General features: G+C 41.4%; 1 non-coding gene across 1 annotated transcript; it reads right to left on the bottom strand.

Annotated features, from left to right (window-relative positions):
• Positions 1 to 10,778: 10,778 nt before the first annotated feature.
• Positions 10,779 to 10,882, bottom strand: LOC142102630 (U6 spliceosomal RNA). The gene has a single exon (XR_012679288.1). It is a non-coding gene; the product is annotated as a U6 spliceosomal RNA (small nuclear RNA).
• Positions 10,883 to 18,713: the final 7,831 nt, after the last annotated feature.

Raw genomic sequence — 18,713 nt, 5'->3', positions numbered from 1 at the left:
TGAACGTAAACCAACATAAAGGGAGTAACCCTAAATTGTTAGTAGGTTGGACTTTGAAGTGACATTTCAGTCTTCCCACCTTGTACAGTTTCAATGAGACCAGGGCCTGATTAAGGGTTCTGGCTGCCCTAAGCTAATTCACCTGTGGTGCCCCCACCCCTCAAATCATTAAAGGAAAATGTAGGAGTATTCTCCAGCATTCTTTTTTGGACAGCTTCTCTTACTGTCCCGATCTGCCTCCGGCTGTTCTGCAGCATCTCCCTTGTGGATGCTGCTGGCCTCCTGCAGCTCCTGTCTGCCAAGAACTTTGTTGACTTTGCCATTATATGTATCCAGCCTGCAGTACCAGTGTTCCACCAAAGGGGCCCCTGTGGTACTTGGACTGCTCTCATACCTGCCAGAGTTAAGCTCATTACTCCGGGATGCTTAGCACCTGTCCATGGTCTATAAAAGACTGAAATTCCCAGCAGCCCTTGTCAGTTCATCTGTTGTCTTTACTGCTGCTGGTTTGCCTGTGTATGAATCCTGGTTGATTTCCTGGTTTTTACCTCTTCTTGGCCCCTTGTTTTGCACCTCATCTTCTTGTGACTTCTCATATTTGTTGTGACTTCTCATCTGTGCACCCTGGATCTTTGACCCCTGGCTTATTTGACCATCCTGCTTTACTGTGTCTGCATTCCATTGCACTACTATCAATTCTGCATCTACACTCTGTGGCCTATCCAGCCCCTGTGTCTGCATTCCAAAGTGTACATGTGTGGCCCCATGTTGCTATAGTGTGCGTGTGTGGCCCCGTGTTGCTATAGTGTGTGTGTGTGTGGCCCCATGTTGCGATAGTGTGTGTGTGTGGCCCCATGTTGCGATAGTGTGTGTGTGTGGCCCCATGTTGCTATAGTGTATGTGTTTGGCCATGTTCATATAGTCTGCGTGTGTGTCTGCAGTATGTTAAATATAGTGTGTGTGTGTGCGCGCGTACAGTATTTTATTATGGTGTGCGTGTGTGTGCACACGTGCAGTATTTAAATATAGTGTGCGTGTGTGCAGTATTATAATATAGCGTGCGTGTGTGCACGCGTGCAGTATTTTAATATAATATGTGAGGGAAGGGAGGTAGGCTATTTAATGGTGGAGTGTAGGTGAGGGCTAATTATTTAAGGTGAGGTAAAGAAATTTTATTTAATTTAATGATGGGGTGGTTTAGGGCTATCAATTGAATATGAGGCTGATTTTGGGGAGGAGGGCTATTTATTAAATGTGAATATGAATTATTTATTGCCAGGGATGGTTGAGGAAAATGACTATATTTATTAAACTTTAATGCTGTTTAATTTATTGCTTGGACTGTTTGGAGCGAGGGAAATGTGTTTTGAGTAAATGAGTATACTGTTAATTTAATAATGGGGCTGGTTGGAGGGAAATAGGTCTACTTATTAAATGTGAATATTAATATTGGGAGGACTGGAGGGAGGCCTAATTATAAAACGTGTGTGCTATTGTTTTAATGGGGCTGGTTGGAGTTTTCTAAATCTCATGTACCCATTTTCTTTCAAAACAGGGCATCCAATATTCCAGGATCAAGACAAGAAGGAACTGAGCTAAAGAAACCAGCTGCTACAAGTGGGAAAAGTGACCAAGACAGGTAGGAGAGAGCAGGACAGTCTGCCAACTGTCCTGAATCTGGTGGGGCAGTCCTGAATTTGGGTGACTGTCTCACTTAGTGAGGATTTGGTCCAACTGCAAGGACAGTTGGGAGGTATGTCCCGCTTCACAACGTACTGCTTGTGAAGACAGAGCTGTGTGCTTCTAACAGTAGTGCCTGTGTATTTGTCTAAAATGATAACCATGTTACATAATAGGGGCCCTGCTGTCTTAAATACACTGAGCCTTAATCCACCTCTAATTAGGGGAAGGGAACTGATAGCTGCTCCCAGTTCCCGGACAGGACACAGACTGCAAAGCAAGCCAAGGAGCTCTAAGTATCACAAGATTTGGTAATCTCGTGAGACAAAGAGCCTCCCTGCTCACTCTACAGGAAGTTCCCACCCTTATGGATGTCAGCAGCACCAGAAGCATAGATAAGTACAGTGGGCTGGGGGTGTCATAATGTGCCTGGGGGGGTGGCGTGATGTAGCTGGGAGGGCGTGATAAATGTAATGTTTTATTATAATGTATGTATCAATGCCCCATGTTGGCCACACCCACAACACATTGTGGTCACAACCTTTTCGGCGCCGCCACTGCGCGATGGCACATAGTTTCTTTCCTGCTGGAACTGAGGGGGGCTTGTGTACTTTAAATGCCAGGGCTGATTTTTAGTCCCAGTCCGGCCCAGATCTCCACATAAAAGTTACTTAACAGTCCTTGATACAGGGCATTATCTACACTGAAAACTCACTGTCCTCTTGTTTTCTTATCTTTCCAAAGAATTGGATTTAAAAGGATACTGTGCACAATTGATTTTTTATTTTGCTGCTATTCCAGTTCATGGGCAGCACGGTGGCGTAGTGGTAGCTCTTCTGCCCCACAGCACTGGGATCATGAGTTCAATTCCCAACCATGGCCTTATCTGTGTGGAGTTTGTATGTTCTCCCCGTGTTTGCATGGGTTTGCTCCGGTTTCCTCCCACACTCCAAAAACATACTAGTAGGTTAATTGGCTGCTATCAAAATTGACCCTAGTCTCTACCTGTCTGTCTCCCTCACTGTCTGTCTGTATGAGTCTGTCTGTGAGTGTGTGTCTATATTAGGGAAATTAGACTGTAAGCTCCAATGGGGCAGGGACAGATGTAAATAAGTTCTCTGTTCAGCGCTGCGGAATCAGTGGCGCTATATAAATAAATGGTGATGATGATCATCATTTAATATGTCCTATGTTTCATTTCCTGTTTCCTTTGCATGGCTAAAAATAGACTTGAGTCAAATGTTCTATGGCAGATTGAATCCAGGAAAGATGCAAATTTACTTACTGAAAAGTTCCTGGCTGTCTCAATACCTCAAAAGTTCTATTACAAAAATTAGCAAAATTTGGAATGTCCCTGATCTGCATAAGCCATACCTCAATTGCAACAATCCATACACATATTTGATGATGACCTGCCCCAAAATGGCTTTATCTATCTATCTATCTATCTATCTATCTATCTATCTATCTATCTATCTATCTATCTATCTTGGAATATAGTAGACAGAATATAAAGGTGCAAACATCAAATGTTCACTTTGCACCCTATGACCTATCACTTGTTGGCACACAAGATGTTGCCCTATCAGCTCATATTAATCAACATCACTTTTCAGCTGCTATTCCAGTTCATGGACAATGTACGTGTGTGCGTGTTAGTGAAAACAGCCATCAGCCCTCTGCAGAGCACTTAAGTCACTTTCACAAATGACTCCTACCATTGCTGGATGGACATCATAAGGGCTATTTTTAGGCTGAAGAGTTGTGTTTAGGAGAGGGAAGCATGACGGGTGTCTGTAGGGAGCTGGATATCCCATCCAGGAAAGCAAAGTTTAGCCTGGCAGGAAAGAATTGAAGTGCTGAAAAACAAAGCATCCCTCCCTAGCTGTAGCCACTGAGACTCCTTCCTGTATCAAAATGTCAGGTTCAACTGAAACGGCTCTAGGGGAGGAAGGGTGTTATGTTGTGAAACTCAACTCAAACTCACTCTGTTTGCAGTTACTACTTGTACTACACAGGGAGTTTATCTCTCCCTTGTTTTGACTTGTGTTTGTGGGAGAAAGCTACCCAGAAATTTACTTTGCAAGGTCAATTCCATTATGGAATCCTGTATTACTTAGTGATCTTCTGTCACATCTGTTCTTACTTTATAAGGAAAAAGGTTGTATATGTATCTAGTAAAGGAATACAATTATTTATCCATCTAATCTATCTATCTATCTATCTATCTATCTATCTATCTATCTATCTAATAGATAGATAGATAGATATTGTATAGCACTGTCCATTAAAACCATTAAATAGTTTTTTTATTAATCTTAATAAATAAAGCTTTGTAAATATTATCACCAAAGCAGTGTTACTAAAGGAAACTGAAAAGTTAATAACAGAATTTAACACACATCTACAAATGTAATGTCATTGAGAACTCAATAGAATATCCGCAATGAATATGTCCCTTTAATGTATGACAAATAATTCATAAATCCAACTCTGAAACCTATGGCAATTGGTAGAAAACTTATTTGCATTTACTAATCAAGAACAAATAATATATATATATATATATATATATATATATATATATATACATATATATCTTGGAAATTGGAACTATGCTCATTTTCACCAGTGAGAAGATTAATTTTTATATTGTTTTTAAAGTCGTTCAGCATAATATCTTTTTGTTGTCTTCACGGGAAATTGTGGCAAGATCATCAGAATTTTGGTAGCAGGGATAAAAATGTTCATATAAATATGAATTGCGTAAGCTTGTTATTTTCTGTTTACACTTCAGTATGACGTAATCTGAAAATTCCCATATGCTGTACACAGTAGAATTGTTGAACATATCTTCCCTTTTACATATCTCAAACTAGAAATATTGTATGGGAAAATCTGTTTGACTTGTAGTAGCAGAAGTTTCCCATGAACCAGATGAGTCACAAATGGAACATTTGTATAGGTCAAAATTAATTTTTATTTCTTAGTTTGTCATGTTCCCATAAATTGCTATCGGATACAGAAGTAAAGAAAGGTTTAGTACAGAACTGTACTAAACCTTTCATAGGTCTTGGAACAATGCCCTTAATAGAGATGAGCCAACCAGCCCTCCAAAATTACCATTAACTAGTGAATGACATTGCTAATTCACAATCTTACAGAATCTAAGCTATAGTTGGCAGGTGAAGACCTTAGTTGGGTGGCGCAGGTTATCCTCTGCTGTTAATGGAGCTACTGAAATCTGCACTTGCTAAAACAAAAGAGCCGCATCATGTAAGGACTTTCTGTTAAACATTTTTGAGATCTTCTGTAGTAACATAGTTAATTTTATATTGTTATGCACCATTACTTTGCTGTGTTTTGTTAGGTTGCAATGTATATAGGACTGTCTAGGCATATTGGCTGAGTATCAATAGCAGCAGGCTTTAGGATAATGCACAGGATGAAGTAGCCAACCCTTCAAAAGAGATGAAAACATGTCTAGCCAGTCACCTTAGATCAAGGGCCGTCAACAGTAACACAAGTGACAAGGCATACATCTTCTGTTCTCTAGTGTGAGGATACCGGGTTTTAGAACCGAAGTTCACTTGGTTACCTGGCCCCCCTTATGTTCAGAATTTGCACAGGCAAGGAGGAGAACAAGATATAAATCTATCTTTACAGTAAAACAACCGAATATAAAACACACTTTAAACAATAGTTCAGCGGATCACCAGTGTCAATAGGAGTCCCAGCAAGGTTCTCCAGTCACCTTTGCCATGCAAAAGTTCCACAGACAAAAGAGTCTGTCTACAAAAGGTCCAGGGAGTCTTGGTATCTTGCTGTTCCTGGCCACTTGGCCAACTCTCCACCAGTGTGGTGGGGCTATGGGTATCACTCTCTCCACTCCTGTGATTGCACCAATTTGTCCTGAAACTGGCGAGTATCTCCCGATGGAGTGAGGTGATGACAGGTCCCAAGATGGAGCAATATCGTGTTTCCCCAGTTACTGGACAGTGATGGTCACTGGGTCTGCTGGGAGAGAACAGGGACTCAACACCAGTCGGCCCCACACCTTTCAGGAATAAATCCCCAGAATGACTACCCCCTCCCTGAAGTGGCTCCTTATATCCATGGTCAAATTTCCACAGTGTTTTCCCCTCCCAGTGAAACCCCTGGGTCTCTCCTTCTTAAACATTGGTGGGTGCTAGGCCAGGGGGTTGGAGTGGAAGTGGAGATGAGCTGTCCTTCCACAGTGGCTCCCCTACTGTGTCCCTGCCACAATGCCTGGACCAGTCCTGTGGAAGATAATGGGTGATACTTATTTTACTCCACCTCCAGATCTTGGCTAACACACAGTCCCTCCTGAAATTAACGCTTTACCATTCTTTTGTTATGTGTCAGGGCTTCTAGCTGTTCCTCTCTTCCTGTCCCATCCTTCCTACTCCCCAATGTATCTGCAATAAGTTCTCCTGCTGTCTGATGGGTGCAAATTAAGACCTGGTCCTGGTACATGATAATTGTTACTACAGGTGAGTTACTGGTTACAGCGACAGTTCAATATGCACATAATAAGGAAGGAGAACCTAGCTGATCCGTAAATGGGGATTCCAATAACAGGTGAGTTACTTGTACAGCGGTAGTCCCAGCGTAGAAGCAGCGATGAAGTTAAGCTGGCTGATCCGTGGATAGCGATTCTGGCCACAGGTGAGTTTGCTTGTTACAGCGGCAGTCCCAGCATGGAAGTAGTAGTGGAGTTGAACCGGCTGATCGGTGAATAGCGATTATGGTAACAGGTGAGTTTGCTTGTTACTGCAGTAGTCCCAACGTAGAAGCAGCAACGGAGTAGAGCTGGCTGATCCAGACAAACAAGGCAAGGCACAGTGGAGGTATATGGAGGAGACAAACCAACAGGAGCCTAATCCCATAGGAAGAGTATGTAACTCATAGAACAGGCAATGGACAGAGGGACCATGGGAGGTTTAAATAGCGCTCCATAATCTTATGCACCAATGGGAACTGGTAGGAGGTAACAAATAAGGGCAACAGGCAGCACATGCGCAGAACCAACTACACAGGAGCCTTGACACAAAGTAGTAGCCTGGATCAACGATTCCAGGAAGGTGGTGAAAAAAACGACACTAATGTATGGGACCGGCGTGTGACACCCCTGTACCAACAATTTCATTGACACGTGTTATACATTTGGACAACTGGAGTGAACTGTGATTAATACAGTGTTCTGTAATAAAGAAAACAAACTATTGCTGAGCCTCTATTCTTGTCATTAGCTGAGGGTGTACTTTGCAAAAATTTCTGTTATAAATGGCAAAATCTGTAGATGCCCACTGAGAGAGATGGAGTCAACCAGTATCAATAACTCTACCACCGCTCTCCAACCAGCCAAGGCACCAGTGGAGACCATCCTTGTTCACTTGTCCAACTTTGACTATGCATATTTAATGCTAATTGACTCAGTGGAGTGGTTGACAGGTTCCATCAGGCTGCACTATGTTACCTGGAGACACTAGTAGAATTGACCCTAAATCTGCTCGATGGTGATACTTTTTTGACAGTGCTATTGAAATCAAAGAAAGAACAAACTTCTCTAGATTGCATCATCAGGATTCTAAAATTACTAATTTGGTTACAATGTTTTTGCCCATTTCCACAGAAAGGCTACTATCCTTTTCCAACTCACTGAACTTAGGAGCGCTCTCTAGTGGAAAGATAGCGAGAAAATAGCCTGCTAAGCAGGGGAGGGCTGGCAAATTTCAGCCCGGGGGTCAAGACTCGACTCGGCAGCCTATTTTAATGGAAAAAAAATGCAGGTGGCCCAGTGACCCTGCCCAAAGTAGCCTATTATGGGATCAGCCTGGGGGGCAGATGCCCCCCTGCCCCCCAGCCCAGTCTGCCACTGCTGCTAAGGCTCAGAACCAATTCATGTTGGTGCTGACAAATTTCACTATCCAACAGATTCTGCAAGAAAAAGTGGACTCTTAAGTCTCCACCATAGACGATGTCAAAGGTATATGCCTCAAACTCAGTCTGCCACGTTCGGACTTTAATCTATTTACCACCCTTCACCGTTAATGTCAAGATTATCCTGTGATTTACCTTTTGCGGCAGATGACTTCACTTCTGGATCTGAACCTTTGGTTTTACTGACTACCCTTTTAGTTTTTTTTATTAGCTGACTCTGCTATCTACATCAACAGCTTCCAGCTATCAGAGATTATGTCCCTTCCATTGCCCCTCTCAAAATACCAATCCCAGGCAAAATATACTAGCCACACAGATGAACATGATACAGGTTCAGCTGGAAAAACTTCATGCTGTAGATCCTTGGACTCAAATATTCAGCCAGGCAGTTGACCAGCCTCTTGACCATGCTCAATTGTTTTCAGTCTTGTTAAAGGGGCTGCCCTGGAATAGGCAACACTTTTTCTGAAAAATAATGATCATGTGTTGAATTCCTTGCCTCAGTTCTTGAATGCATTTGCTGCTTTTGATAATCTTCATTGGACATTGACAGCTTTGACTACATCACCTGCGTCAAGACCCTTTGTCCATCTCAGAGTACTCCAGAAAGATTCACAAATGGGTAGTAGATGCCGACTGGAATGTTCTGGTTCAGACAATGACAGAGAGATGACATCGCCCAAATGTATTACCAGAGGAGATGGAGGAGTTTACTTCAAGATGTTTTAAAATAGATGCTCGCTGGACAGAACTTGCGCATCATGCAGCTTTGCCCCAATTTCTATCTTGTCTCCTCTGCAATAATTTGGATGACACAGAGGAAGCTGGATACAACAAAGTGAGCCAATTAACTTGTCTTGAGACCATAGACCTTCACATTAATCTCCCTTCAGGGTGCATAACTCATGAGAAGCCATAATTCAGAAACAGTACTTGTCTGGATCTTCAGTTTGACATTCAGGAGCATACTGGCAATAGTCAATTCCAGTGCTTCTAGTACGTTTACCCATGAAGTGACTATAGAAATTTTCAACACAGTCTAAAGTTCACCCAGTTGGAGACAAAAGATAGCTCTCCTATAGAGAGCCACCTATTGTCTATTCAGGTTACACTTGTTTGAGGCATACAGAGAGACTGAAATCCAACCTAGTTAAGACTAGAAATGGTGTTATGGTGGTTGCCATGGTTATCTCATAACTTTATAAACATTAATGCCATGAACAGCCACCTCAGTTTCAAGTCACTGTGACCAATGGTATTTCTCTTATTCACCATCTCCATCCCGTAATAAAGTCAAATGTATACATTCTAGAAGCTATTCTGGATCCCTGCTGTGGTGACTCATCTCTCATTATAAGGGGCCGCCTCCCAGCTGTTGCCCTGACAGCCGGCCACTTCCATTTTCTGTGTCCTGGGTGTTACCAGGGCAACAGTCGGGACATTTTCTCTCTCACCATGGTCCTGCTAATCTCACAGCTGGGCGTGTGCATGCCTCACTTAAGAACTTAATAACAACCTGAGGAGGCTAATTATGCATTCTGTGTACCTCCTCATTGCTTGGTCAATCCATGTATTTAAGGCAGGGAGGGTTTAGCCTTCTAGCGTTATTGTGATGCACAGATTGCTGACTTGCTGTCTTGTGGATACCTTGCTGTCCTAGATCTGTCAACATGTTGTGACCTTGGCTTGTTACTTGAACCCTGTTTGAATGCCTGTGTCCCTTGACCTCTGCCTGTTTCTGGATTTCCGTGTCTGCAACCTGCCCCAACCTTTGGCCTGTCCTTGGTTCCTGCCTCCAGTATTCCAGTTTCCCCACACCCTGCGCTACAGCTATATTGATAAACTTCTACTACCTTAGAGTCCTGGGGGCATCCGAGAACCTCTGAACAATTCTAGGTCTATGGGAAAGGCAGCTGCTACTGAAGACCTCTATTAGCTCGGTTCTAAAAGTTTATCTAATTATCAGTAGTCCCAACACATTCCTTTAATATTTCTCATAATTTTCCACAAAATACTTGTCCAGAAAAAGACAAGTGACTGGACCACACCAGTTCTCAGTTTGCAAAATAGGTGAAGTACAGCGCAAAATCTATGGGCGTGCCAAGTGCCTCATATGGTTCAAGTGCTCCTAGATTATCAACAAAGCACATAGGTTTATGAAGCAAGATGGTTGCATTTGCCAAGGGGCAGATGTTTGCACTAGAAATGGAAGAAGCTGGACAGAGGGAGGACATTTCTAGCAAACCACAGAGTAAGTGCCCCTATGCACCTAGTCTTGTGGCACAATGCAAAAAATAGATTTTCTTTTGTGTATTGTGATTATTCAAATGAAAGAAAGAAGAAGAGAGACCAATTTAAGGGGCTATACAGAAGAGCTTAAATTTGGAAACAGCTGACAGCTATCAAGTCTTGTGCTATAATTTTTAGTTGGACTTAGTTTGCGCCTCCATGTAGCATTCAGTGAAGAAGCACATTTATTGGCACACATACTCCTAGTATATATCCATTTATACTGGTATGGTATGAGGTAGGTGGTTTTGCACATGCACCTACCTCTGGCCCTGGCAATTTTTCAGTTAGCTCAGTACCCTTTCCCCTTATCTCAGGCTTCGGGGGAAGCTTAGGTGTAAAAGTGCCCTTGCACATAACCATTTGTTTAATAACCATGTTTAATACTTCAGGTGACACAGGTGTAGTAGTACATACACAGATGTTGAATAAAATAGGTTCCAGACCATCTCGCATTGTATAACACTGTTTTATTAACTCTTCCAGCACATCACTTGGTTAAAGGTAGTAAATATAATAGACAGTGCATCACTAGTATGACTCGGTGTTAACACTCACTCACCTTGGGCACTGTCCCTGTCTCTCAGCAGTCAAACCAGCAGTGTCAGCCCAAACATGTCTGCCATTACTCTAATTTTCTACACAGCGCTCACTGAAGCCAGAACCTTCCAAATTTCAGGCCAGCCTGTCTCCCAAATCCAGCTCAGTACCCCTATTCTCAAACTTTATGCCAGTGCTCGAAGGGAACGGTGCAGTTGGCTCAACTGGACCTAGAAAAGGAGCTGGAATGGTAAGTGTTTTAAGGATTCACCGGACTAGGGCAATCTCGGTTATACCCGGTCGCAAAATATATGGAACTATTGACAAATTTGCACGTCATACTTGCACAGGGGTTGTGCTAATCTTCTTTGTATCATTCTAATTTTAATATCTGTGCTGTGAAGTAAACAGCTTCAAGGACACAAGTGCCACATGTAACAAAAACAGTCCCCTCACTCTCATGAGCAATTTAAGGCATCAACGATGCTACACCTAATAATATTAGGAGAAAATGTGTAATTTAATGGAAGGGATGCTACTAAAGAGATAGAAACTTAGACTGTGATGTGATGTTTACACAATTCCACAATATATCTCTCTTTCTACGTACATAAGCACAGGTCTAGTTTGTGGAGGTATCTCTTCAGAACACAGCAGGCATGCAAATTAATGTGCACTGGGCGGATGAATCTGGAACGCCAGTGCTCAACCCAAGTGTTTTGCTCTGCACATTGAGTGTGTGAAGATGCTCAAGCCGGACACGTATCATTTCTCCAACTGGCTCATCGAATCTGCACAAAAAATGTGAAAGTAATCGTAATTTATCAAATTTTTGATTGGTTGAAAGAATCAAGCTAAATTTCAGAAATGTAAACAGGTTGAAGCTGGTTCAATCCTGTTTGAGCTTAAACTGATACATTTTATTCATTTTTAATAGCGAGCTTCGATCGTGAATGGTTCAAATTGAAAAAATACCTTATTATTTTAAAATGTTATTTAAAAAGTGTTTAAGAAGAAAAATATTTAAATGCACTATTTATTAATTGAACAGCAAATGTGAAGAGCAAAAATTAAAACAGAACACATTTTATATGTTGGCGGATGTAGCTCTAAGCACAGGGGGACTCATTCCATCCCGTACTGTTCATTAGAGCTGAACAAAACATACATTCCAACTATTCAGGCTTTGACTGTTGTCCTGATTGCTGAGGATGTTTCAGGGTGTGTCCTCCTCACTGCCGCTGTGTATCACAGTCCAGGGGGTAAATGCTTGAAGCTGCGATTTTTAATTGTCAGCGATTTTTCTCAGGTGATTTTAAAATCGCTGATTTATTATCCAGCGATTTGATGTTTCTTTCAAAATCGCCATTCTTAAAATCGCTAAAAATTATGGTCCCGTTTTTTTCCCACTCTTGCAATATAAATTGCCAAATGTATAAAGCTGCGATTTTGCAAACTCGCCTGAGTTTGATTTAAAAATTGCCAGATACCACACGCTGCTTTCTATAGGCGAGATTGGCAAACACATCACTGTTACACTGCAGGGCAATGTTAATATAACAGGAGGCACAATGCAAGTTTCAATAAACCATCTCTTTTGTTGTAGAGGGGCAAAAAGGATTATTAATTCTCTGTGATTTTGTGTTTAATCTCCTGCAAGTTTGATCTTAACATGGAAGAGATAGGTGCTTTAAAATCGACACAAATCGCCAGAGATTGGATTTAGGAAGGTCAAAATCGCTGGTTAATACTAGAGATGATACTGATCCCCCGTGAACTGGTTTTGGTTTTGGTTTTGGATCTGGATTAGCTTTGTGTTTTGGTTTTGATTTGGGTTTTGGCAAAACCACCCTCGTGTGTTTTGGTTTTGGATATTTTAGAAAAAATCCTAAAATATGCTAAAATCACATAATTTTGCTCTTTTTTGTACCTACATTATTATTAACCTCAATAACACTAATTTCAAGTCATTTGCAGTCAATTTAGACCACCTCACAGGTCACAATATTATTTTCATACACTTTCGGACAAATTTTGCAGCGACCTGGCTGGATGCTAAGCGACAGAGCAATGACACAAACACACGATAGTTCCTAGCACATCTAGGACACATTGGCACACAGCAGTGGCAGAAAAGATAAATGGGGGTCTGCCCTCCCCATGATGGATGTTAAAAAGGAACACAAAACTCGCGAGATCCGAGATCCGACGACATCACAAAGATGTTTTTCAATTCCGAGGGTGCGCAACAGTACCGAGCCGGCTACCCTAAGTTCGGGTGTGTTCGGTTCTCCAGGAACCGAGCCTGAGCATCTTTAGTTAATACATATAGCAATTTTGCACTTCAAATCGCCGGTTGCCTCTAACGATTTGCAAAAAAAATCGCAGCTTGATAGATTTACCCTCAGCAGTGTCTTTAGAAGTGCTAGGCACAGCCTGGGGAACGTGGCATGGCCCAATGTGACAATGCCATGTCACCTGTCAACGCAACACGTGGCATTGCTGCACACACACACTATCCCAAGGAACACAGTTAAAATGTTGTGAGGTATGTATTTAAATCTGTAGAATGGAACTGGTTGATTTCAATCACCCTGCAGTCCAGCTTTTGACATCGGGGAACTGGAGGCAGTGAAGTGACTCTTTCTTTAGCATACCTCTGCAGAAAGACAGTTTTTAATGTTAAAGCCCTGTCATATAAGGTACAGTGTCTTCCCTTTTATATGGCTGTACAAATGCAGTCAGTTGTAGGCAAAAGTGGTATATTGTGCCATGGTTCTAGTGAGGAAAAAAATTAGGTTATTACATATGAAGAAAAATTATAGATACCATAGCTACTTTAATTGTGTATGATTATTTTAGTACCTAAGTATTTGATGAAAGATGATTCTATTTATTTTTAAAGTATTTAACCAGGAATAAAATAGTGTAAAATATGCCATGGTGACATGGCTTATGTTTAATGATTAAAAATCAGCTTGTATGTAAAATCAAAATTATTTGTGATAGAATGGGATCCCGTTTTGTGCAGGGTATAATTTTCCCTTTTTTTTCTTTATCTCAGATGCTGCTGTTATTGTTCGTGGAGAATTTTCAGGTCTATGCTTGCTATTTCCAATATGTGAATATGTCAACGCTGATCAGAATACCGTTATTACGGTAATACTAAGCCGGATTCCAGCTCACAGCTCCCTGAGCCGCGAGCTGAAATCCAGCGTGAATGGTACAGTAATAACGGTATTTACGTGCACTATTACCGTAATGACGGTAATAGTGCGCGCGCCGCGTTACTTTAGGCAGTAATGCCAACAATTGAATATGCCCCTTAGTAACACAGTTGCAATAAAATGGCAAATTAAGATTGTATTTTACCTTAATGGTTCCTATCTGTACATTCAATTTTAGAGTGTTTAGTATTCCTGTACACGTCTTTATAGTCGGATTTGTGGATGGGCTAAACAGGCCCTAGCCTAAGGTGGCAGAATTCTAGGGGTGACAGGCTGTCCCTTTATTTTATTATCTTACATATTACTAATTATTTTTACTTTGTAAGCCTGTCAGTATTTAAAGACAATGGTTATCTATTAAATACATTTATTTCTTACACTTATTTATGTTATACAGATTCTGGCATATCGGGGCCATGGAGTCCTAAGGCAAAGGACAAGAGGCCAAGGGGGGGAAGGATGTTAATTACAGGCCTGTTGTTAGTCCTGGTCCAACAGTTTTTTTTCACTGAAAAAGGGCCCATGGAAATTAACAGAAGGTAATTACCAATAGAATAATGCCCTCGGTGGTTAAAGTCAGTCATTTTGTTGCATGTCAGCCTGGAGTGGCCAAACAGTTGACTTGCCCATTCTTAGCTAAATGGTCTTGACAATTTTGTTATTGTTTCTCTGTTCCAGGAACTAGCACAAATTGACATCAAAGAAAGGAGGGTAGTTAATATCTCAACTGGATAGAATATTCTGATATAACAAGAGAAACAACCCAGACCTACATAACATATAGATATGGAAAATGCATTTAATATATCTCTTTGTATGTTTTTCTATTGTACATCTAGTACACATTTTAGAGGGTCTGGGAAAAAACTAATGTAGAAAGATAAGATGGAGTTTGTGGCTTGATTGTTCCTCACAAAGTAACTTAATATAAACAGTAGAGATGTTTGGCATCGGTTTTCTGAAAACCGAAACCCACCCAAACTTAGGGGATCCGAATAGGCTTGTGAGCCGGCTAAGTGGTTAGCACTTCTGCCTCACAGCACTGGGGTCATGAGTTCAATCCCCAATCATGGCCTTATCTGTGTGGAGTTTGTATGTTCTCCCCGTGTTTGCATGGGTTTCCTCCGGGTGCTCCGGTTTCCTCCGACAGTCCAAAAAAACATACTTTGGGTAATTGGCTGCTATTAAAATTGACCCTAATCTCTGTCTGTCTGTCCATGTGTGTTTGTTAGGGAATTTAGACTGTAAGGTCCAATGGGGCAGGGACTGATGTGAGTGAGTTCTCTGTACAGCGCTGCGGAATCAGTGGCGCTATATAAATAAATGATGATGATGATGATAATCTTGTAAATAGCAGTGGTGTGTCCAACCAGTATATGGTGTGTCCATCAGTATATTCACAGCAGCAGGATGCTGGTTATGTGGTAGGCAGCGATCTGTCCAATCAGATCATCAGAATGTTCACAGTAGTAGGCAATCACTTTGTTTATTTTGCGGCAGGCAGTGTTGTGACCAACCAGATCATCAGAATCTTTAGAGCAGCAGTAGATAATGTGCTGATCTTGTGGGAGAGAGTGACCTGTCCACTCATCTTACTATGTCAATGAGGACAGGGCTGCCTGTGACAGGTGCAGAGTCATAATATGATGAGGGGAACAGATACATGGAGATTGTCACAGACGGAGAGTTACATTGTGGAGCAGGGAGCAATAGTACTGGAAGTGATGTCAAGCTCGTGTCACACTGATGCAGAGTGATTGTGTTAAACGCACCTCTATATGAAATGAAGTTCATAAATTCAACATTACCTACTATGTCACTATGTTACTATGTTAGTAACATTATATGTTATGCCATTTACTACATTTTTTGGCAGACTGAGTAAAGTCTAATTTATGGTCTTTCATTCTCTGTGGAGTCATTTTATGAGTTAATCTGTTTGGCTGCCAGGTGCCAAAGAAGTTTGCATATTTGGCACTGTGTGCCTTTGTGGGCATGTCCAGAGTCTGTTTGAATAACATATTCTATAACAAGCCGTCTTTGCTTGTTACATGTGGCTAATTAGTATTATTATTGGGATATTGGTTTCTTTGATTAGAGGTGGTTAAAATCCAATTATGGCTCCCTACATTGGATGCAACTAGACCGGTGTTGACAAGCACAGATTAGCTTCTAAAACCAACATCATGTGCTGAATTGATCTGATGTGAGGACATACGCTGAATTCTAAGAATGAACCTCTAGAGCAGGCTAGTCATGGTCTCTGCCTATAGCAGCCCCCTTTCCCTTAGAGCTAATCATTCTCACCAGTACTTGGTTTCCCCCGGGTATTACATACGTAGTAAAGTTTTATCCCGGACTCGGAACTAAAAATATTGGAGACACTAATCATGAATACTGGAGGCTGAATAATAAGAGAACGTAGGCACTGACATAGGATGGAAAATATGGAGTAGCCCTATGCCTATCTGCCTCGCGGCTCGGAGAAGGTTTGTTGTGGAGCACACCTGTGTCCACTGTTCCTGATACACCTGGTTAATACAGAATAGGAGCCCAGAAGTGACAAGACACCTGTCAGTAATACAAGACATCTGTTTTCAAAAAAAGAAAAGGCCTAAGGAACAATTTGGGCCTATTTGCTAGATTTTACTGAGGGCCAGCTATCAAGTAATTTCATAGGACAGTGTAGGAATGCAGTGGCAATTATTCATTGTTCCCATAAAAAACATGGTGGTCCCATACCTGGTGGCATCAAGGTGGACATTTGATAACACCCTTGGAGTGTTGGCTTTCTTGTTTTCATCTCCTTGTGCAGGAGGTCATTTGAGCAGTAATGGTTGAGGTGCAGCATCCGCTTTGGTCCGACGGTGTGGTTTAGTTAGTGCAAGTGAGCCTAGACTTCCGTCATAGTTTACAGGGTTTACGGAGCAAGATAACAGCATTTGTGGAGGATCAGATCCAAAGTAGGAGAATGTCTTTAAACATTTGCATAGTGCTCCCTTACAAATTTCACCCTTCTCCCCAAACCTTGGTACTCGTTTATTTATGTAACTTGATGTACACTGGACAAACCATCCAGATGCCCTAGTGTAAAACCAATGTGTTATTTTATATATGTCTTTGTCTGCTTTTCACTGTTTGTTTATTAGTTTACTATGTTTGTTCCCAATTATAAAGCGCTACGGAATATGTTGGCACTATATAATTAAATGATGATGATGATATGTATTCTTTGTAAATGAGGCAGTGTGCTGTCCTCAGTGACGCACTTGTCAGTAACGATTTTGAAGTACATATTACAATGAGAATTTGTGCTGCAATTGCAATTAGTAACCTCATGCACCTATTTTTGTGCAAATGTTCCAGTTTTTACAGGAAACCCCGGGATCAACACATCCAGATGTTGGTGCCTTTAGTAGGGACAGTGGATGAGTGCATCATATCAGTCTTGGCAGATCGATGTGTTACTAGCTTAATGTAGGCTGGGTGCATAAGTATACCTAGAATTGCACACACGTGACATTCATGGTGTGCAGATGATGAATGTACGAGGGGGTTGTCTTGGTCAACAGGATATTTGTAGGGATGCTCAGGAGGTTCCAGTAATTATAAATCACCCCATACTTTCCATAGGACAGCTGTTGTCCCCAAATTCATTTGATGCCGATACATACATTTATATGTGCAGAAATAGATGTAGCAGAAATATCTCAAACACATAAATGTAGCAACTTGATATTAGCCTGAATATTATGGACATTTGGGTTTATGTTGGGTCCAAACATATTATACACATGTCAATATTGCAGCATGTCTGACCAGCTTCAGTTTATAGGTCTTAATATTCTTATCATCTTTTTTACCTTGTGACCTAAACTTAAATGACTGTTTTTGCAGATTGTTTGTTCTTTATTCAACACAAATAAACAAGACAATAAAAGCACAGTGCATTTATGATGGACATCTATGTGAAAGATTAAAATGAAATGTGTTGGTTGCAAGACTAATTATATTTTATAGAAACTTACTACTGTTAAATATAAATTGAGGATTTCCATTTTGAGGTGAATTTGAATAGTTCACATCACCTATTGGTTTCCATCGGCACTTTTGGTACTTGATCATTATATAGGCCCCTCTGTAACTGACCAGCGCTGCAAAGCGACTCTTCCACTTAAGCAACTTTTTCCACTTTTCCAAATCTTCCGCTACCTGACTCAAGTCAATAAATAAATTATCATGTCAGTCAGGCAGCGGTAAATTTGAAAAAAGCTGCTAGTTTCTTGGCTTTTCTCCGGCTCTTGGTAGCAGCAGGCGCCTTCTTACGACTTGGACACCTTCTTGGCTGTCAGTTGTCAGTTTCGGTTACTGCCAACAAGAAGCTGCGTTGCCTGGCTGACATGATAAATTATTCACTGAGATGAGCCAGGCAGCGGAAGATTTAAAACAAGGGACAATACAAATAGAGTATTTACGTCCAAACGCAGAATCCGTGCAGGTCAGCATCGGTAACAAATGAACCCATTTTATACAAGGCACACGTCACAGACACTTATGACCACTTCCGCTCAGGTTTTTATCCAGTTGATTTGCAACAAACACATTTGCTATTAGGTATAAATAAAAATAAAAAAAACCTTCTCTAATACAGTAGAAACAAATCCCCCTCTTGTGTACCAAAAATAGATGTTTTTCCTTAAATAGGCACACAGAAGCATAATATATGCCTGAGCAACGAAGAAAGCACCAATCTACATAATCAGTGAAAAAGCAAACAGCCAATCACTAATGTATCACTAGTGCCGGAGACTGTGATCATCATGTTTTGTGATTTGCAGCAGCCCCTGACTAACAGCCAATAATATGGCTTTTGCACTAACACACAGTGGCGGATCCAGGGGGGAGCAATGGCCCCCCCCTACCAGGGGCTTGCTGCCGACAGCTGCACACTGTGCAGGTCCGTTCAGCAGTGACCGTGTGCTGCCCGGCTGCTCTGATTGTGTTTTAAACACA

Source organism: Mixophyes fleayi, chromosome 9 (genome assembly GCF_038048845.1).
Source record: "Mixophyes fleayi isolate aMixFle1 chromosome 9, aMixFle1.hap1, whole genome shotgun sequence".
NCBI lineage: Eukaryota > Metazoa > Chordata > Amphibia > Anura > Limnodynastidae > Mixophyes > Mixophyes fleayi.
The sequence above is the reverse complement of the archived record's forward strand: the minus strand, read 5'-3'. Positions and strand labels throughout refer to the sequence as shown.